This window comes from Strix aluco, chromosome 4 (assembly GCF_031877795.1).
Source record: "Strix aluco isolate bStrAlu1 chromosome 4, bStrAlu1.hap1, whole genome shotgun sequence".
NCBI lineage: Eukaryota > Metazoa > Chordata > Aves > Strigiformes > Strigidae > Strix > Strix aluco.
The window spans coordinates 69,121,830-69,144,233 of record NC_133934.1 but is presented as its reverse complement, the minus strand read 5'-3'; positions in this window follow the sequence as shown (position 1 = coordinate 69,144,233).

The following is a 22,404-nucleotide window of genomic DNA, read 5'->3' as shown; positions in this document are numbered from 1 at the left end:
AATTCAACAGTTTATAGTAGAGTTTTAGAGAAAGGTTTTTGCTTTTCACAGGAACCTATAATTACTCTTGAAAAAGAAAATATCCACATTATGTGAAAAAAAACTAGCTTCTTAGGAAATAATAGAAATTTCATGCTAATGATATTTCGGTGCCTTCAGCACTTTGTTTATGCATAGTGGTGGATGTGTTACATCTCACATGGAGGATATAGTCTGCAGTACGACACATGAAATCCAGTATGTGAGTCTGTGTTTGAAAGCTGGGTAATAATACAAGCAATAGAATGGTATCTCCTGGGACTTACCAAGATACTCTTTCTGATAGACGGACAAAAATTTGAAGAAACAAAGTCTTTCACAGCAATGTTTTTGGTAGAGCTAGTATTCTTCAGTTCTTCATGACCAGTGAGTGTAATTTCTGAGTAATTTCCAGTGAGTGTAATCTCCAAAAAAGGAGAGCTTGTGTGTTTTGGTTTTGGTTTTTTTTTGGTTGTTTTTTTTTTTTTTTTACTTTAACCTCATTACTGTATTTGAATCATATCTAAAACGATTGCCCAAGAAGCAAGTCATTCTAGATTATTTTCTGAGTGGTAGGCTTCAAAATAATCAATAGATACTGCTTTTTCCTTACTACTTGCTAAACAGCTCAAGTGGTCTCTTGAAAGAAAAATATACTTTCAGTTGTTTTATGTGCATATGTCCCTCAAGTGTAATCCAGAATACAAACAATCTGCAGAAATTTTATGAAATTTTGTGAGTCTAATTAATTCCCTATCCAACAAGAATTTCTTTGTCAAGCTTGTCAGTATGGAAGCAGGACACGAGCTGGAAAACATTGATAAAACATGACAAAGAGCTTTTAGTGTGTTTGATGTGTCATTCAAACGTAAACAAATGCTGCTGCAGAAAGCAAAAATGTATGGTAAGGAGATGAAAAACAGTGGAAAATGCCTCTCCCAAAATGACAAAATAAGCAAAAAGACCTTGTAAACCTTGCTTTCCTTTTTGCACTACCTGAGAATGTTGTGCAAAACACAGCACTTTTTATTTCTCAAGTAAAATGCTGTGTACTATGTGCAAAATAAACAAACATGAACAAACACCAGATACTTTCAAGAGCAATTTCTGGTTTACACCTAACAAGATTGAAGTCAACAACTATCTCATTAGCTATTCAGAGAAATTTTGAGCAGCTATGATGCACAATAATTTGTTAGCATGAATCTTATGAAGTAAAGGATGTATCTACTTATTCCAGATGACACAAGGCAGTTGGACAGTGCTTACTAAACCGAATCAATTTACTTCAGAACAGTTGGAGTGAAAAACATTTCTTCTGTTGTTGTTTTTAGAAATGTATCTGAAAAAGTACTAAACTGTCTATTTTTTAGTATGAGGCTCAAGAGAGAGGAAGATTATTTTTTTTTCATATTGGGGAAAAAAAATCCCTCAGAATGTGTAAGGATCTATTGAGCAAGTACTTAAACCTTTTAAAGAAGAATCAACACGGAAATGTTGCAGCACAGGGAAATATAATGCAGCTGTACAGTTTAACTGATATAAGAAAAAAATAAAATTAATGATATCTTGACTATAAGAACAGAATTTCACACTTTCTAGGAATAATTGGAAAAACTGAGAATTTTTATAACCATCTTTATCAATATGTAATAAAAATTTAGAATGCCTATGAAATTCTCCAAGACTTCTAGTTTTGATACAGCAACTCACCTTACCAGCTGGCAGAAAATAAATAAAGCAGTGCCTGATGTCCTATGTGCTTTGGGCTAGCCCTTCATTTAAATTTAGGAAACCAATACAGAAATTGCTTTCTTGACGTAACTGCAGCACTGTGAAATTCTCTAACTGTTGACAAAGCACACAAGTCTGTGCTCGTTAATGGCCAGTAATAACATGTGCTCCTAAAGGAAATGTTTTGATTTGATTCAGCATTTTTTTCAGGTATACTGAAAGAGAAGATGGATTGAAAAAAGCCTGAAATACCAGCCAGTGTGTACATTTCTTCTCTCTCTCTTTTAATACTAAATTCTTCTGTTGGGAGACGGATACATGGATCATGTCTCCATATCTCTCCAACCACCCATCCTGTCTCCCATTGAAATATACATTAAGCTCATCTATTGTGAAATAAATCCTCAGAAATCTCTCCAAAATAGACTTACAGCTGTAATGGATTGAACTAAAATTGAGAGCGACATACTTTTTAAAAATACTTGGTAAAAATAGTTAATCCTGATGAAAGGTATGAATACCTTGCCTGAAGCAAAGATAACTTTGAACTATAAATAATGTAATACATTTTAATCAGTTTTACTGCAACAGTTTTTATCTATGAAATAAGTTATCTTGGAAGCTCTTTTCAAGTAAGTTGAAAGATGACTATAATTTGCTTGAATAGAATTTTAGTAGTGAAATCTCCTTAGTTTGGAACCTGGGCAAGCTTATAATGGTGTACTCTCTTACTTTCTCTGTGTAACAGCAACCAAAAAAACCCTTATTGCATAGTTTCCCAAAGTGGTATAGAAAGTACAAGTTTAGGTGTAAGTTTCTTGTCAAAATAGTGCTGATGAGACCATATTTATTCAGAAAGTCTTTGAAGATTTAATAGAGCAAAATTCAGTTTTGAGCAGAGAATCACCACAATATTATGTACCATTGAAGCTTGTTGTTCCTGCTTATAACAGAAAGTTGATACCTAACACAGTTTAAAATCACGATGCAGAAAGTTGATATTTTGGCATTTGAACTAAAAGTTTTGAGCCATGTGTAAGTCCATGGAGTTTCTAGGGTTCTTTCTTGACTAGATAATTTAAAGCTTTATAACTGACTCTAAAAGTTTAATATAGATCCTCCATCTTCAAAATATACTTCTTCCCCTCTAAAAAAAAAAAGTCCTTGTAATGACTTTAATAGTGTGTAACTGTTATGCTGGGCATTTTTAACTAAGCTCATTTCATATTCCAATCACTGATCTGAGTTTAACATAAATTATATGGCATACTTTTTTTCTTTCTAAATGAGCTGCCAACATTCTTTCCAGATAGAGGAAAAAGAAGAGGGGAGCCCCCCACCCCAAAAAAAATTCCCCCCAAAAACCAAAACCAACCATCAATGAAAAGGGAAGAACATCCTGTGAGGAAGCTTGCCACTTTTAATCTGGAAACTAATGGGATTCATAGTTTACTGTCTAGTTTTTTGTGTAATACTTCCTTTTTTAGAGCAGTGATGTAAAAATGCTAACATGGCACCAGCATCCATGCTTTTGAACACATGGTAGCTTTGCAGAACTGCTGTACTTCACTTTGCAGCATTAAGTATGATTCAAAATGCAAGTGTGTTAAGTTTGTTTGGTCATAAAATTTTAGTCTTTTACATCAGTTGGGATTTTGGAACAAATTTAAAGTAATAGACTGAAGAAGTATGTTCAGTATAAATGCAGTGAACTGAAATCTGGATATAGTTGAGGAAAATAAATGGTATCATTCTCAATTGCATGTTCCTGGCACTGGAACCCAGCAGACTTCAGAATCTGCAGAGCATAAATTTGACCTTTGAAGAGAGAAGACTTCTTACATCAACATAGAATTTATTTTGATGTATATAATAAAATATTTTTATGTGTTGGGGTTTTTTTGGTTAAAAGTAAAAATTCATAGTGGCACAAAATTTAAAAGGAAAAATAACATTACAGAAATACCCTTCGTGGTGGGGGGTACTAGCACAATGCTTGTATTAGTAATGAAGATTTTTGCAAATATAACGTAACACCATGAAATGTAATGCTTAACACTGCAGTCAGCTAGTTTAATCATTGGATTATCTGTATTCAAGAGAAATTTTCTTCCTTTACAAATTTTTCTTTATGCACCAAGACAAATTAAAGTTCTTCCACCTTTGCATGTTCCTCATTCCTGTTGTAGCTTTCATTTCAGGCCCAGATTCAGCACAGGGTGATGATCAGTTCCAGTATCAATTGCTTGTGATGTATCATTGGTTCCTGAAACTGGAGGGAGGTGCAAGGCATCACACCAGGTGGAAAACTTTTTGGTGGCATTTGTTTCTGTCTGGCACTTGGGGTTGGGAGTAGTGCAGGAGGCATGCAGTCATGGCAGAGCAAAGGCAGCTGGTGCCCTACTTGTCACGCTTGGCAGAGGTTCTGGCAGAAGACTGCAGGATTAGATTTATGGTGCTCCTTTGCCATCACAACCTGGGAATGACTCCCCACAATTTAGGAACTTGTAAATCATGTGTAAGGATACCTTATTTGCCTTCACTATACAGTGCAGGAATCCACAGATAAAGACTGTTTTTGCTATCTTAAGTGGGTCATTTTTTAATTGATTATTTGGGGGAAGGGGGAAGAAGGTTAGCCAGCTGGTGCTACTGTGGCAGTGGTTGCTGTATATTATTCCGAAGTAGAAGATGTACCTGATACCCTTCATAGCTGGGTTTGTACTCACACCTGTTCCCTAGTCTTAGTTTATTTTTAAGGCATTCATCTTCATGGTCTATCCACAGTGTCACTGGCAGCAGAATTGAACATCACTGACATGTGTCTATTCTGTCCCTCTCACAGTTACTCATAGGTAAACTAAATGGGAGCCGTGCATGTCATATATAGTCTCTTTTTTTTTTTTTCAGTGAATGCTAATTTAGTGGTAGTACCTTCTATCTGCTGATGTTTTTGGTAGGACATTTAAGCTTTATTAGTCTAAACAAGATTCTAGAAGTTGTATCATTGACAAAGTGTATGTTAAATAATATTATTTTGGTCGAAACTATTTAGATGTCCTGCAAAACACTTGTGAACCTTTATGTTTTTGTTCTTGAGATCATTGTAATGTACCCTTGTTTCAAATTTGTCAGTGAGGTAAGCTGGCATGCCATTGGTGTTCTGTCAGAAATGTTTCAGTTCATATGCGTCTGGTGCTTTACTTAAGTGTGTGTTTGAGTCTGGCATGAATCCCTATTTATTTGTTGATTTTGCAAAAATGTGCATTGCCTTGCTTCATAAATAAGAGGACAGGCATTTTTAGGCACTCGGTTGTTTAAATGTGAGAGACTGACTGTGACAGGGTGCTTGAAGACGCACAGCCTACCTGACAACAGAGGGAAGTGGGGAATAGAATAGGGATGTTGTGGTGTTTTTTGCTTTTCAGAATATGCGTTACAGTTTCAGCAGTGATGCTCTTTAATGTGGGGTTGTCTAGCCCACCTGAGAGTGGGCATCAGAGGGAAAAGCTAAGAATCATCTGGTCTTTAAGGAAGTTTCCCTTCACCAGACATGTTTTAGTTGAGTCTAGTTTAAAATTCCCTTAGTAAAGCTAGAGATTTCTGCTAGCTAGACAGTATGAACAGTTAGAAAATTTGAGCTTGAGGGCTATGATGAGGGTGCAGTGACAGGAAGCATGAAGTGTCAGAAATTTTAATCATAGGTGACTGCTCTGACTCCTGAGAAAGGCAGTGTAATGTTATAAATCTAAAGGAAAATGATTCACAGTGGGTGTAGGTATATCCCCACTGATTCAGTGGAGACATGCCAGTTAACATCAGATGAACATCTGGGACTTGGTTTTGGGATTGGGGCAAAGAAAGCTTCTTTTATTTCTGAATAGCCAGATAATCCAGGCTGCTGTTCCTGATCCATCTCCCCATTAATTTGCGCTTTCCACTGTGGATTCCAGTTTGCCAGATCATTGTGTTAGTATGCTTTTTCTCATCTTCTACCTAAAACACTTTTTTCTTGCTGGCCTCTTGATACAATTTAATCTTCTTTCTTTTTCTATTACATTTTTATTAGCGTGAATTAATTTCAACTTTCCTAGTTGCTTTTCAGCCCTCTTGTTTCTTTACTTTCCATACATATCCACCTCACCATTTAAGTCTATCCCATGATGAGAAACATCTTCCTGTGTAACAAACTACCCAAGTTCTATATTAATTTCTAATAAGTGTTTTGCTCTTTAATTTGTAAAGCACTTTTGATGTGCTGTATACAAGAACAAAACTTGAATAAAACCATATGCTAGATGTAATACATTTCAATTCAGTCATAGTGTATTACCATGGCTAGCAAGGCAGGAATTGTTATTGGAGGTTTTCCAGACTTTTCATAATAGTTGTCTTGTAGTTTGATCAAACTTATCTTATTAATCTTATTGTAAGGTCACTATAGAGTGTTTCAGCATCCACTGTAGTGCCACTTGATTCCCAACTAGGGGTTCTGGCCAGTAACCCCAAATACATAACAAACAGAACAAATGGTATCACTGTCAATGTACAGCAGGAATGGAACAGCTTGTGTTACCATCTGCTGTGTTTTGTGGTACATATTTAAACTGTCCTGTTAGAAGAAAGGTAGCAGGGGACTGCTTCTCTTAAGAGGGAGGAAATGCACTTTGAAATTGCAAGCCTTGGAGATGGTTATTTTCAAAAGATTGTAATGTTTTCTTTTCTTTGTCCTGTGTGAAGTCCAATTAGCCTCATCTTGGTGATCTAAAGTAGTGTGTTGAAGGCTACTGAAAACCCAGGTAGAGATACAAATAAAATAATAGGGGACCAAGTACATTTTGACCCAACTACACTGCTGTCTGTATCCAGGGTGCACAACTGACACATGTGTATCTGGAAAGCCATTTAATCTGTAACTGATATGGTGAAACACTTGAATGGAGAACAGAAGTTTGAAACTTTTTAACATGTCAAATTAAACTTAATGCATTGAGAGTACTTCTTCCTCTCTGCAAAGATCTAAAATATTGCTGAAATGGTGGTAGAGAAAAAGCTACAGTGATGTTCTTATAAAAAAACTTGTCTATTAATGAGTAGGTTCAAATTCCTTCCTTGGTTTAATGTTAAGCAAATTGGTAGTTACCTATAAAAAGCCCTAGACAAATATGGACCTTGGCACATGAGGTGATGTGGCCTGGCTTTCTTGGTCATGGCTTTCTTCAGCAGACTCTGTAAACAGTTTTGGCACCAGTATTAAATGAGTAAATATTACTAACACAGGAAATCTTTCTTTCATCACCCCAGTCTCTCAGAACAGCCCTGCTCTCCCTGACAAATTCACATATAACAGCCATGTGTCAAGCCCAAAAGGTGGTTTTTTTATTTGTAATTTCTTAAAGTATAATAGCATATTCTTTTTCAGGCAGTACTGGGGTTTTTTTTGTTTTTTTGGGGTTTTTATTTTTTTGTATGAAGTGTACAGCTGTCAAAGTTTCTTTTAATTTGATGTACTGTCCAAATAAAATGTAACATTTTAGCCCTTGAAATGATTTTTTTTTTTTTCCTGCACATATTTCAGTATGAGCTTACTGCCTCTTGTCAGTTTGAAGTGAGTTCTGAAATGCTAAGCAAATAGGTAGCTGTCTCTGAATCCTTGGGAATAAGTTTTGACATTCTGTCTGCCACCTGTTATTAGCTGTTTTATGGCAAATGGTAGTTTTAGTAGTATTAAACCCATTCTATAAAATAATTTTCAGGAAACAAGACAATTACAATAATATATCTTGTACATTCCCTTTGAGAAAGTACCTCACTGATAGCATTTATCTGGGTAAGGTTAGTATCAAAGTGTGAATTCAGCAATAGTCTCCTTTGACATTGTGACGTATACTTACAATGGTACTGAAATACCATCACTGTCTTCCTTATTGCTAGCTAATAGTTTTGCTGGTGGTTCAGATACTGCCTCTATATAAATAATACCTTCAGTAGACCTCAACAAGTAGAAAATCAGACTAAGGTTCTATTACGATGTCCCAAACCTGTGACTGGCGATTTTTTAGTCTCTTATTCCAGCCTAACCCATCATCAGTTGAGATTCTTAGACAAAATAATTTTGTATGATCACTTTAATCCATTGAATCTATATGTAGAGTGAGGGTGAAGGGATAGGTAGCATGTTTGTTAGTGTTGCTTCACTAGATATTTTAATAGTGTTCCAAACTGTCATTTCTTTCAAATTGTGCATTGTAGTGAAAATCAAATCATAGGCTTCGTTCTTTTATAATGCACTAGTTACACCTAGTGCCTTATGAGAGAAGCTGTATAATGGTTACACTGTAAGAGAAAGTTATTCCACTATCATTTGTCTGTCCTTTTGAATATGCTCAGTGGTTCAGTGCACCTTACTTAGGCAAGAAAAGCAGCAGTGAACATGGCAGAGCAAAAAAAGTCAGCACTTTCTTCATCTCATGTGCATTCATTATAAAATCAATACAAATGTAAGTGCTAGTATTTGAAAGGCTGTGAAACAAATATGAAGGAATCTGAGGAGTGTAGTAGTTCTGCTGAATTTTCTTCCATTTGTATTTTAATGACAACTTTGTGCATTCATTTTAATATAGGTCCATCCCAAAATAGGCACCTAGAATACCCATTGTTACAGAAATAATTTCACCTAGAGGAAGGATAGAGTTTAAAATATCTACAATACAGGGTTCATAACACAGCAAATGCTGACTCTTCTATAAAATGCCAGGTAACTTTAGTATCTCTAATAAGCAGAATTTATTTAGGGACAATGAAAGGCAAATATTAACCTTGACAAATGAGGTGTCAAGAAGACAGGATTTAACACAGAATTGAAATGGTAAAATGCTACCTTTCTTTTATGGTATTCCAATCCTGAAGGGAGAAGGAATTTATTACAAAGTTTTGAGCTTTTGTCAACTCAGTAACCTTCTAACTAAACAAAAGAATTTTTAGTCCTTAGGTAAGTTTTTCACACTAATACAGTTCATCCCTCCCACTTACATATTTCTAGCATATAGTCTACTTAGATGTTGTTTCTACTTAAGTATTACCAACTTGGTTCTGAGAGATTTCTCATTTGTTACTTGATTTATGAAATTTAGCATAATGGACAGTCTAACTGACACTGAACAAACTTTTTTGAACGATTGTGAAATAGCACTACTGATTTTATAAAGGCATAAAACTGACATGAAATATTAATCTTTTCTCTTGTTATTTGCCTTATCTCTTGAAATATCATAAAACATGCATTCTTAGCTTTATCTGCTAGTAAAAACATTATGCTATCTGTTATACTAGAAATTCAAGGCAGTAAAATCCAGTGTCAAACAACTTGATAGAGAAAAGGCCTTTGTTTGTAACAAAATGTCAGTGAATATTTGCTTTCATTTGTAGTCAGTTCAGGTACCTGTATAATTTTGATGGAGTCCCATTTATTCATAAGGAAGGGCTTTTTCACAGTTTATGCCAAGGACTTTATGGATAATTAATTGTAATGGATACCGTAAAGCTGAAAGCACTTTATTTGTGCTGTCATGTGCATTTGGGATAGTATTGAAATAGGTTTTCTTTTTATATATTATGTAGGGAATTAGATGTTGGCTAGCTTGCATGTAAATGAGATCAGCTACTGCATTCACTGTAGCAAGAGATTTCCCACCATAAAGCCACTACTATTTAATTGTGCAGATGGACTACGAAAATGCTTAATCCAAACACTTAATGACATAATTGTTTAAATGAAGCATATGTATTTGCTACAGCCAATACCAAAAATAGGTTATTAAGTTAGAATTTAGACTAGAATTTTCTAAACAAAAGTTTTGAGCTGCAGCAGTGAGACACAACCCTTTTGGTAAGGGTTATGTTTTTAAACTAGACAACAGTGTCTGTTAACATTACTTGAGGATGTTATGTAATTTCATCACTGACCCGATTTATCATTCTTCTCCTTTGGCACTTGCAGTACTGAACTGATTGTTTTTCTTCCATCCTGTGTCATAACCATGGTATGTTTTTCCTGGGTTACTTTTAGCCAGAAACACATTCACTTCAGATTATAAGAAAAATATTCATTTCAGTTTTGATTGTTAATCTAAATCCATTTCTCACTGAACTGAGTACTAAGTACTAGGAAGGTTAGAATTGGTTTCATGGTTTCAAAAATGCAACACTAAAAGCTCTTCCTCGTTTCTTAACTGCATTGTGTAGAAGAAGGCTAGCTCTGCCACACTGATTTCTGAGCTGGGTGGAGATGTCATACTGGATTTTTTTTGGAGAGACCAAATATGCTGCCAACTGATCTGTCATTCCATTCTTATTTACAAGGGGTCAGGTTTTATAATGATTTTTACCTTTTTTGCTGTGGTTCTGATGCAGCAAGAGCGTTTTCACAAATGTGCTGCAATAAGAGACTTCACTGTAAAAACAATGCACTGGAAGATACCAATCCATGAATGTCCTGTGTAGCAAAAATTCTCTAAGTGAATTTTGTTCCCAAATGCTGGGCTGGAAATTAACAAAGTGGCTGCAAAAATATTCTTTGATACAGATAATGGCAGTCAACTTTGCATGCTGAATTAAGTGTAGAATATTTGAGGAAACTGTATTCATCTGAAACAGAGAGCATATAAGTAAAACAGTATAAAATTAGAAATTCAAACTCAATTTATCTTATTAACTGGTACCATTAACAAATACACTGAGTTTTCTGTATTCTCAGAAATTGTTTTCATTTTCCTAAAAACCTACCTCTGGAGTTGTAAAGACCAGTGTGTATTTTGGGGATGCTGACTTTTTAGAAATGTTGTAGGTAGATCCACTGCAAAGACCTGTGTAACCTGGGGTCAATCAAAGTAGTGTCAGAAGTAGAAAGCAGTCAGCCTGAACACTGAGGTTGAAGGTGAGCAAGCAAATTCCTTTTTTTTTTTTTTTTTTCCCCCAAAGCAAGCCAGAAGGCATGTTGTTTTCCTTAAATTGCTGTGGTGACAGCAGCATGAAAATGTGTCCTTAGAGCCAAAATACAGCTGCAGACCTCTACCTCTTTGAACAAAGGCAGATTACTGTTTCTGAAGAGTGACAAAAGCCCAACTTCTCCATTTGCTGGTCATTTCAGAGGCTTTGACAGTGCTCATCACCCAGCTCCAGAGAAGATTTTGGTAGGAGATTCAGATGGTGACTTTGCACCATCTTTTCAGAGAAGTCACACAACACAAGATCTCAAAGACCTGTGGCTTGGCAACAAATATGGCAAGCCAGGTCATTGGAGAGACTGTAACTAGCATTGACCTAGCCAATGGGAATCCAGCATCAGAGACAAGCAGTGACACCGCTCAAAAGAGGAGAACAGATGGGAGATTAATTTATTTAGTGGTCTGGTAAATTCAGTTTAAGGAGAACGCTAAACTCCTTTCCAGATACACAGAGGAGTCTACTACTGATAGCTTTCTTAATACCTGTTAAAGAATTGTCACTGTAGCATCTCTTACCCTCTGCCATCCGTGTAACAGACCTTCAGCAGACTTTGGCCAACTCTTTCTGTGGGTGGCACTGGCAACCCTGGGTGGCAGCGCACTGGGTTCTGAGTTTCAGTACGTGTCTTCATTCACTTGGGACAGAGCTGCAGGGAGCCATGGTTTCAGGAGGAATTAAGACATTGGAATTACACTAATATACAGGTGGTAAATAATACTGGCCTGAGGAACACATACATCATAATATCATGTAGTTTGAGAAAATTAATACATTCTATAGTCAATCCTCTTTCTTTGCTTATCTACTGTGAGCAAAAGGCTATTCCTGTATGGATACTAAGTATTTTGACGTTCTAGTGTGTTCAAGATAACATATACTTTAAATGTTCCTGTTAAAATATTCAATTTGGCATTAAAATACTTCATTTTGTTTGGATGTAGCCGTGAAGTAAAATGTAAAATTGCAGAAGCTTTAATGGATTCTTTAAAATGAATAGGTGTTTCTGTGACTAAAACAAGAACCTTAAAAGCAGTATTTCACAAGTATTGTACATTTCCTTAAGGAGAATGTGAATATAATACTGGAGTAATTTAAATTAAGAGTCAGCTTTCAGGTCATTAACTATTAAATGTACTCATCTACAGCATCTGTACAATGGAGTGCATACATCTGATCTCAGTACCTATTACTAGGTACAGGGAAAAACAGTATGTGGTTTAGCAAGCAACTGGTTTATTAACATGAAGTTCTGTAACTTTTATAGCAGCAGCCTAGTGATTGCTGAGTGGCATATTCAGTGGAAAGAGTAATGAGAGATTAAGTTCTTAAAAGAGAGTTTCTTCCCTTCTTACTGCTAGAAGGGAAAAACAATCCAAACAACTAATTGGACATAATAGAAGTTTCAAGGATTTGCAAATAGAACAGATAACATGTAAGTAGCTGCAGTTATGCCCTAATTATCTTTTGTTACCAGTTTAACATGTGGTTTCTTGAAACACAGAGGCAAGAAAAACAGCTAGGAAGGGGTTTTTATTTAGACAGAATTCTGGTGTCCGTGTAGCTCTTTCAAACCTGTAATTAATCCACAGATTAGTGTCAGACCAGGACATTTTAAAGTAAAACTGTGATTAGTTTGTGAGAAGAATCTAAATTTTTTTACCTTAGTAAACAAATGTATCTTGTTAAGCTCCTTCAGTTGTTTGCAGCTCATTCAACATCAGACAGCCTGAACTTTTATAGTCTTTATTTGCATCCTTTTATTCTGTTCCTTCAAGATTTTAATGAATAAAAAATAATTTATAGTGCACTTCATGAGCCTTGAAGTCGAAGTTTAAGAGAGGAAACAACCTTTCAGGGTCCCCCACTCCCTTCAATTTCTAAAGAATACTTCACTGCTGGTAGATGGTGGAGTAAAGGGGAGATGAGTGGGCAAGAATCAGTAGGAAAGCTGAAAGTACATTGGTTTACATATATTTCTTTATTGGATTTAGAAAGTATTACTGTTATGTCATTAAGTGCTGGAAAGTTAGTGATTATAGCAGTCATAGCGGTCTGTACCAGTTAGCTTTGCTTACTTGTGTCTGTGGCAAGCAGTCACTTTTAATCTATGGCTAAGGCTGGGTATGGAAATTCCAGGGAGGAGAAATAGAAGAAAAATATAGGAAAGGTGATGGGAGGTTTTGGTTTGGTTTGGTTTTTTTGGGGTGGAGGGGGGTGGAGGGGTGGTTTTACGTTTTTTGGGGGAGGGGGGGAGAAGGGGGTTGGTTTGTTTGGGGTTTTGTTTGGATTTTTGGTTTGTTTTGGTTTTTAAACAGTCTCCTGAGACAACGGATTTGAGAGTCCTCTTCATGTGAAAGGTCCCTTTACAGTAATGTGTACATGGCACGTTACTGAAAAATTGAAGTGTCTGAAGTGGCTGGCTGAGCAGCTAGCAGAGCAAAAGAAGTGTTACATGGGCAGGAGGAGCCACAGGAATGGCTGTGAATTTCATTTGACATGGTCTTAATTACTGGTCTTTTTGGTCACCTTACTTTCTCTTGAGTCTCTAGATCAAGCTACACTGATAACATTTAGTCTTCATTCTTGCTTCTATTAGTTCTACCTCTGTTTGAGTATTGTTGGCCACTGATGTTTGTTACTCATTTTATAATTCAGTGAAAGAAGCTGAGGCACTGAAATTCAGGTGGCCTTGGGTTAGCCAGTGCGTTGTTGTGCATTATGTGACTGCAGTTCAGACAATGTAGCAAGAGAATTTGTTGCCTGGACAAGCAGCAGACCCCTGCAGGTGTGAGCCAGAGATTTTATCGTCCATACCTAGGTTCTTTTTCAGGAGTTGTACCACCTGGTCTCCATTCTGTGAGCAAGAAAGATGAAACCTTTTACAAGGAGTTTCTATCCTACTTTTAGGTACTGGCCTGAGTTCAGACTGAACAGTCCTTTCCAGAGGTAGAAGTTCTTCTGGGAGCTAAGGGAGTTCAAGCCTACCCCTGTGGATGTGAAGGTGTTGAGGCAGCTAGGGTGTGATGTCTCTCCACAACCCTAGTTGATTCTTCTTTCATTGTCAGAGGATGAGAGGATGCTGTGCTGTTGTCCAAGATCCACAGGTTCTCTGGGAAGACTTCCTTTCAATAGAGAGGCTATCTGGGGAGGCAGGTGCTCTGTAGAGGTCACCTGGTATCCTGCTGATATAAGTGCAATTCTGATTCTACCTGGATTTTAAAGAGTGGGGAGGATAGATCATTCTAGGATAGCAAATTCTGCCTTCCCTTTTTGCAGATTCTTCTTCCCCATTGGCATTGCAGTGTAGGGGAAATTGCTGTAAAGATGTCCTCCCTCCCTTTTTCTGGGGTTTCTTCTGCTATAGGAATTTGGTAATTTTCTAGTCTCTTACTCAGAGCTGGTTTCACTGAAAAACATATGAATTAGTAACATTTTGGACTGTTTTCTTCTCCAACATATTTGTGCCCTTACTACCTTACAAATAATAAAAGATGAAAGAATGAAAATGGGAAAATCATTATGCAGTGACAAATATAAGAGTGTTGCAATTGCAAAGGTTCCAGGAAGAGGTTTTTTTTGTTGTTTGTATTTCAGTTGAGATGGTACTAAATGAAGGGGATAGGAATGATCTGTATTAGGAGATGAGCAATTAATGCAAGCTAGATCAGAAGGGAAGCAGAGATTAACTGAATGGATGCTTGCATATGGCTGAAGTGATGTCTTTATATGAGGCAAATGGAACAGCTGTACGTAGTGATACTCAAGACTTCTACAGTGTGGGCTGTGTTTTTAATAGAGATTGTTCTATGAACACTTTTATTGTCTCACGGAGGACATCCTTTGACAGTCACAGGCCTGTGACCTCTCCGTAATAATGAAAATTGCTTACAGACAAATGTAATATAATTAACACACTTTTTTATAATATTTTTTTTTGTATGTCAGTGCAGTTTCTCAGCTGGAAGGAGCCTGGTGAACTGAGCGCTGTGTGACTAATGAGCTGTCTGTGGAACATATGCAGTCTGAATACCTGCATCTTCACTGAAAGTAATCTGGGAACCTGTGCCTTAATGAAACTTCAGACTACAGACCTAGAAAAGGTTATTCTATCATTTCTATGAAATTGACTGCTGGCTTATTTTTTTACCACACCTTTATTTTGTGCTTGGATAATTCTGATCTGCCATGGTCTATTCAGCTGCATTCTGTCTAATTTTTCCTTAATACAAACTCAAGCCAAACAGCTACGTCTTAGACATGATGTTGCACTAATTTTTCTTTTTTTTCAGGTTCTTTCTAGTGTCAAACACTTTCTTGTCAGTAAGTTCTTGGAAATGACATTAAAATTATAATTACTAGTCCTTAATTAATTACCAGTCTTTAGGAATAATATTAGTTATTACTGTTTTAACATCAAGGATTGTCTTGTTCTTAGGAACTGAACATTATTTGATTGGGTAATCCTGTACAGGAATGCTGAATGGCAAAATTTTTAAGTGCTGAACCCATTACATAATGAATAAGATGAGCAGGATTTAACCCTAGTGGACAGCCATAATATTTGAGACTTTAGTTGTATTCCAAAAAAAAGTGTTTTCACAGTGCATGTGCTAATTTCGGGATACTCATTTCTCTGCTTTGCCTTAGCCTGTTCATATAACCTCATGTAAATAATTTGATCTCTTGACACATTCCACTGCCTGTTACCCATGCTTTACTGCCCAGTTGAAGTTTTAGAGTATAATGATGTCAAAGATAACTGGTTACTTGGTTACTGTAGTAACAAACTGTATATGTAACTAAGATAGATTACTTCTTTCTTTTCCAGTAATTATTTTACATCATAGAATCATCGTAGAATCACAGAATGGTTTGAGTTGGAAGGGACCTTAAAGGTAATCTAGTTCCAACCCCCCTGCCATGGGCAGGGACACCTTCCACTAGACCAGGTTGCTCAAAGCCCCGTCCAACCTGACCTTGAACACTTCCAGGAAGGGGCATCTACACTTTCTCTGGGCAACCTGTGCCAGTGCCTTACCACCCTCACAGGAAATAATTTATTCCTTGTATCTAATCTAAATCTACCCTCTTTCATTTTAAAACCATTACCCCTCATTCTATCACTCCACCGCCTGATTGTCGGAGTCACCATTAGCCGGGGTCCTTATTTCTCCGTGCGGGAACAGAAACGACGCAACACCAATGTGATGATCAGGTCATCCATCTTTTTTATTATATATTCTATTCCTTTTCTGGTTACATTTATACTCTACTAAGTTCCATACACGCACTCATCTATCTTCTAATAGGCTACAGGTCATCTACACGCGCTGTTCACGCACCTCTACAAGCATTTGCATTGGTTAATTGTAATTAGCACGTAAAGCCCAAAACTTGCCAAAACTCCCTTATCTCATACCCTGTTGTCCTGGTTTAACCAGGATAGGGTTAAGTTTCCCCAGCAGTGGGGGGGAGCTCTAGCCGGGTTATTCAGATACCATGCGGAAGTCACATCCTGGCAGGTCACATTTTCCTGGCGCGGGAGCGTGGTGCACTCGTGGTTTTGTACATCGTGCTTCAAACTGCTGTATTTGGTAGCTATTTTGCTCTGTTCATTGCTATCACTATTACTGTTATTGTTATTGTTGTTGTTGGTTGTGTTGCTATTGCATTGTTGTATTAAACCTTTCCTTATTTCAGTCTTGGGGCTTTGTATTTCACTCCCTTTGTGGGGGAGGGGCAGCGGCCGCGTGGTCTCAGACCCCGGCAGGGGCTAAACCACCACACCTGTTTTGCTCAGACTTGTGTGCTTTTGCTGACCACAGGTGTTTCTCACTTATCTGCTATCTTGTGTGTTTTTGCCAGCCTTATTTTGCTGGCCTTGTCTTCGTCCTTGCATTCTTCTGTCTGCACTAACTTTCTCCCAGCACGACCCAGACTCCTACACCTGATAAAGAGTCCTTCCTTAATTTTCCTGTGGGCCCCCTTTAGGTATGGGAATGCTGCTATATGGTCTTCCTGCAGCCTTGCCTTCTCATGAAGTGGATCATCCTGGAAACTGTGCTAGGGCACATAGAAAATAAGGAGGTGATTGGTGACAGCCAACATGGCTTCTCTAAGGTCAAATCATGCCTGACAAATTTAGTGGGCTTCTATGATGGGGTTACAGAGTTGGTGAATAAGGGAAGAGTAACTGACATCATCTACCTGGACTTGTGCAAAGCATTTGATGCTGTCCCGCATGACATCCTTGGCTCTAAATTGGAGAGACATCGATTTGATGTATGGACCACCTGGTGGATAAGGAACTGGCTGGACGGTCGCACTCAAAGAGTTGCGGTTAATGGCTCGATGTCCAAGTGGAGAGCAGTGAAGAGTGGCGTTCCTCAGCAGTCAGTGTTGGGACTGGCGCTGTTTAACATTTTTGTTGAAGACATGGACAGTGGGATTGAGTGCGCCCTCAGCAAGTTTGCTGTCAACACCAAGCTGTGAGGCGTGTTGGAGGGGAGGGATGCCATCCAGAGTTATCCTGACAGGCTGGAGAGGTGGGCCCATGCAAACCTGATGAAGTTCAACAAGGCCAAGTGCAAGGTCCTGCCACATGGGCCGGGGCAATCCCATGCACAAATACAGGCTGGGCAACGAGTAGATTGAAAGCAACCCTGTGGAGAAGGACTTAGGGGTGTTGGTTGACAAGAAGCTCAACATGACCTGGCAATGTGTGCATGCAGCCCAGAAAGCCAACCACATCCTGGGCTACATCAACAGAAGTGTGACCAGCAGGTTGAAGGAGGTGATTCTCCCCCTCCACTCCACTCTGGTGAGATCCTACTTGGAGTATTGCGTTCAGCTCTAGGGCCCCCATCTTAAGAAGGACACGGACCTGTTAGAGTGAGTCCAGAGGAGGCCACAAAAATGATCAGAGGGCTGGAACACCTCTCTTAGGAAGACAGGCTGAGAGAGTTGGGGTTGTTCAGCCTGGAGAAGAGAAGGCTCCAGGGAGACCTTATAGTGGCATTCCAGCACTTAAAGGGGCCTGCAGGAAAGCTGGGGAGGGACTCTTCCTTCAGAAGGACTGAAGAAATCAGGGGATATAGGGATAGGATGAGGGGCAACGGTTTTAAACTGAAAGAGGGTAGATTTAGATTAGATGTAAGGAAGAAATTCTTTACTGTGAGGGTGGTGAGACACTGGCACAGGTTGCCCAGAGAAAGTGTAGATGGCCCCTCCTTGGAAGTGTTTAAGGCCAGGTTGGATGGGGCTTTGAGCAACCTGGTCTAGTGGAAGGTGTCCCTGTCCATGGCAGGGGGGTTGGAACTGGGTGTGCTTTAAAGTCCTTTCCAACCCAAACCATCCTAGATTCAATAATTCTATTAATTCAGTCTGTCCAAAGCTGAGGAAATGCTAGATATGTATTTTAATAATAATGATTGTTTTATTTTAACCAGGAAAATGTAAGAAAAAAAAATGTCATTCAAATGTATCATGTAACTACCTTGTATTATTACTTCTTGTAAGCATAACTGAAACTGATCACTAAAGGTTGTCATCTTTTACTTATTTTAAATGTAGAGAACAAGTTGCTTCAAGTCGATTACAGTCATTATTAAATGTCAGTACCTGGTAAAATTATTTATATTTTTATCAGCACTAAGTGCCTTCTTTTGACTATATATTGAAAATCAGAAATGATCTCTGAAGTATTTTATTAGCACACTGTAAATTTTTAACAATACAATGCAGATTTTATTTCTGAAGAATGCAACTCGTTGAGTGATTTATAGGGCTAACATCACTAAGCTCAGCAAATGTATTATGTGCTGCGACTTCCTTTTGAGAAGCAAATAACACTTTATGTTATCAAATAGTCATAAAGCTTGCAATCATAAACCTATCTGGTGCTGTTAGCTAATCAGAGTCATTCTTCCATGGGTAATATTTTCACATAATATTTTAGTAAATTGCATGTTTTATTGCTTTTGTAACACAGTAACCATCCCTTCCGCTATGATTCACAAACAGGGCACATGAACAAGTCCCTTAAGAATATGTAAATCTTTAAAGTGAAAAGATGTTGCCCTCTTCCACTATGTAAATTAATTTAAAAATTCAATTTCACTGTTATTGAATTGACTAAAAAGAAAAACTCTTAAATTAGGGAAAAAATGATGGTCAAGGTCAAATTTAGTACTCAAAGCTGTCTGCAACCCTGACAGCTTAAGACTTGCATTAACACTTCTACTGTTGCCAGTCTCCATTTAGTTGCTTTTGTAGTCTTGTCCTATGGCATATGCTGGCTTTTAGTTTTTCAACTTAGAAAGCTTAATGCATACAGCAGAAAGTCACATGAAGGACAGAGAGGGGGAAAGTGTACTACAATAATTTTGCTCATTTTCTTTCTTATAGAAATGGGTTGGGACATCCTAACTGGAAATGTAGAACTGCATGGTGAACAACAAAATACACTGTAAAACACAAATGCTGTCCTCTAATCCATTCCCTTTCTTTCATCATCTCTCCCATCTTCTTGCTTCTCACCTTTCCTGTGCCAGGGACAGAGATGGAAACAAAGATGAAGTACAAGACTCTGACCACTTTACTGATTGTCCTGTGTTGCTTAAAAGCTCTTTGTTTAATTTTATAAACTGGTGATGAGAGAAGCTAACTTGATAAGAAATTTGATGTTTGTTTTTTTCAGATACTTGTACCAAAACTTTACTCTGAGGCTGAGCTGCACATGACTTAAATATATGCCATTTCTGCCTCCCCAGGTAGGAAGGAAGAGGCTGTCCAGCAAATTCTTCATAACTTCTTTCTATGGGGTTTTATAACTGATATTTTCTCTTCCATCAAGGACTTACACTTTGAACACCTGAATGTGGGATTAGTACTACTTCCTTGTCCCGATCCAATGTTGGGGGAGGTTTCGATATGATCCCAAGAGCAAGATTAAGACACAAATGAGGTCAAATGCCGTATACCCAAAACAGGTTTTTATTATTTAAAAAAAAAAAAAAAAAAGTGAAGAGGGGTAGCGATAAGACAGAATGGAAGGAAAAGACAGAAATAAAACAAGGATGCGGGATAGGGCTGCAAGAATAATCACCACCATGGATCCAGCGATGTTCCGTTGGTCCTCAGTCTTCAGTTCTTCGGTGGTGGGTGCACACAGATCTGGCTTCGATGGTGGATACACACCAAGCAAAATTTTCTGCTGCCTTTTTAAGTTCATCGTATCTGCTGATTAGCATATCTGCCCACTTTTAGGGTTTTTTTCCTCTGGTCCCACAGGTTTTGTTGCATCTGGCTTCAGGGCAGGAACATTTGCCTCTTATCAGTTCATTAGCAATGCATGCATGGTGTCTAGCATACACATAGAGCCACAAATGGCTACACATGGGGCCAGCTCAGTACACATCTGCCCCTTTGAGGCTTGTCTAAGGAGTCTGACAGTGCAACCCCAGAGAAATGGGGGGGTGCATCCTTCAATACACTCCCGCTTCCCTGGGCGACACTCCCCAGACTAATTCACAGGCCGTAGCAGCTTCTGAAGGTTTGCACAGACACAAGCAAGCTTTGAGACAGTCATATGACGTTTCAATCTCTCACATTCCTTGAATGGCTGTTTCTGCTGAACCCATTACTAATCTTAAAAGCTTCCTTCCCTATAGCCAGTGGGAGATGTGGCACACTGCTGAGAAGAGAACCTAGAGTAATACATGAAATAGATTCTCAGTGCTTGAGGTAAAGGAAGCCAGTTGGAGAATGAAGGAGACCTGTTATAGTGGGAGTAACTATGACTCTCTTCACTAACTCTGGGACCAAAGATGCTAGCTGGGCTCTGCTGCAGAGGCTAAACCTCTTCATGGTCCTGCTGGATCTGCTTCGGGGTAACCACGATAGCCTCTGCCCCAGTGTATTTGGAGTTATATTTGCTTCCTCCCTATCTACTGGCTTCACTGACCACTTGATAGTTTTGCTTTAGGTGAAACCAAATTTTGGCTGTAGATCCTACAGATCTTTGTGTAGTCTGTGCACATGGCTGTAGTTGGACAAAATCAGTTGTTTGAGGGTGGGCTGTCTGTCTTGTGTTTGCCCTTGCATTGTGTATGATATTATGATCCATCTGATATGGGTTGCTTTTGTATTGGTGGCCACACAAACAAATCCCCAGGACTTGTGGGATGACATGGTCCTTAGGAATATCAGGGTCTGCGAAAAACTGATGGAAGAGAAAATGGATCTCTTTGGACTGGAGTTTATAAACTCAGACTTTTGTAGTTTGGAAGGGTGTTGTTCTTCCATGGGAAGTGACTATCTGTACAGATTACTAGAGGTGTACGAGATGGCCACTTCTCTGACTCTTTGGGGCACTGATAACAGCCCAAGTGCAACTGGTGTGGTAATTGAGAAGGGTGAGGAATCCCTGCCCTACATGACTGTGGCCTAACTTCCACCAATGCTATCAATGACTATCCTGGCTACAGGAGGAGATCATTCAGCCGATGACACTCTGGTTGTGAAGGTCCCAAACAAAAATTCATCATGTCCTTGTTGCTGGAACCAGACAGGAAGAATGTTAGGACAAATCAGACATCTAAAGACAGCTCATGGAGGAAAAAAGATCCTGTTCCAGTGCTCATCTGTGGGAAAACAAATGTGAAATTTCATAGTATTGCCAGCCACTTCCCAAAGTGCAAGAGGGCTGTGGAACCTGCACTGGTGGAGGGCTGGAACTGTGGAGAAAGTGATCATGTGTTTAAATCTAAGAATTAGGAATGGACTTCACCCTCCCACCTGAAAACAGATATGGTAAGGGGGCTACATCAGTAGTGCTGGACAGGTTAACTTACTCTGAAAGCTTGAAAAGCAGTATGAGTGGCATAAAAACATCAATAAACTGATTGCAGAACATTTGCTGTCTGAACCAGCCAAACAGGTAAGTGCATAAGTAGAGGGGACTTCATAAGGAGTCCAGTGAAGAAAAAAGTAAAAGATCTACGGGAAGAAGGGGAGCACTGAGACAATGTTGGGTTGCATGGAGAAATTCCATTATAAAAAGGTTATCTCAGTGGTTGACAAACTTCCTACTCTTCAAGGGGTTTACAGGAAGGTGATGGAAGGGGAGGAAGATCCAGCATTACCGATTGCTGATGCTTCTAAAGTCTGCTATACATGGCTGTTTGGTAAATCCACCATGGCAGAGGCTGGCCTAATGCAAAAGCACTGGGAAGTATGTCTTTCAGGTCTACAAAAAAGGTGGATGAAGAAGAGAGCAGTTCGATGGGGATAATTCTTACTCTTCTGGTGGTTGTTCCACTGGGACAGAGGGAAACTAGCTGGTATTATCCTGGATGACATGGAATCCCTGAGGTGCAGTCTCCTGTTGGACAAGGTGCACACTGTGTTCAAGTTGAGATGAGTGTCACCAGGAACATTCAAAGGCCTGTGAGCTTTCAAGACTACTGGTTTTGTAGATAATTTTGCGTTTGAAGCCATGATTACAACAAAAGCGATCTCTAAGAACATCAGAGAAATGAGTAACAATACAGTGCTGAGCCCAGTCCATCTGAGTCTGAGGGACCTAATGAAGACAGATCCCCAGTATGTACAACTAATGGAACTTTTTAATCTATGGCTGGTACC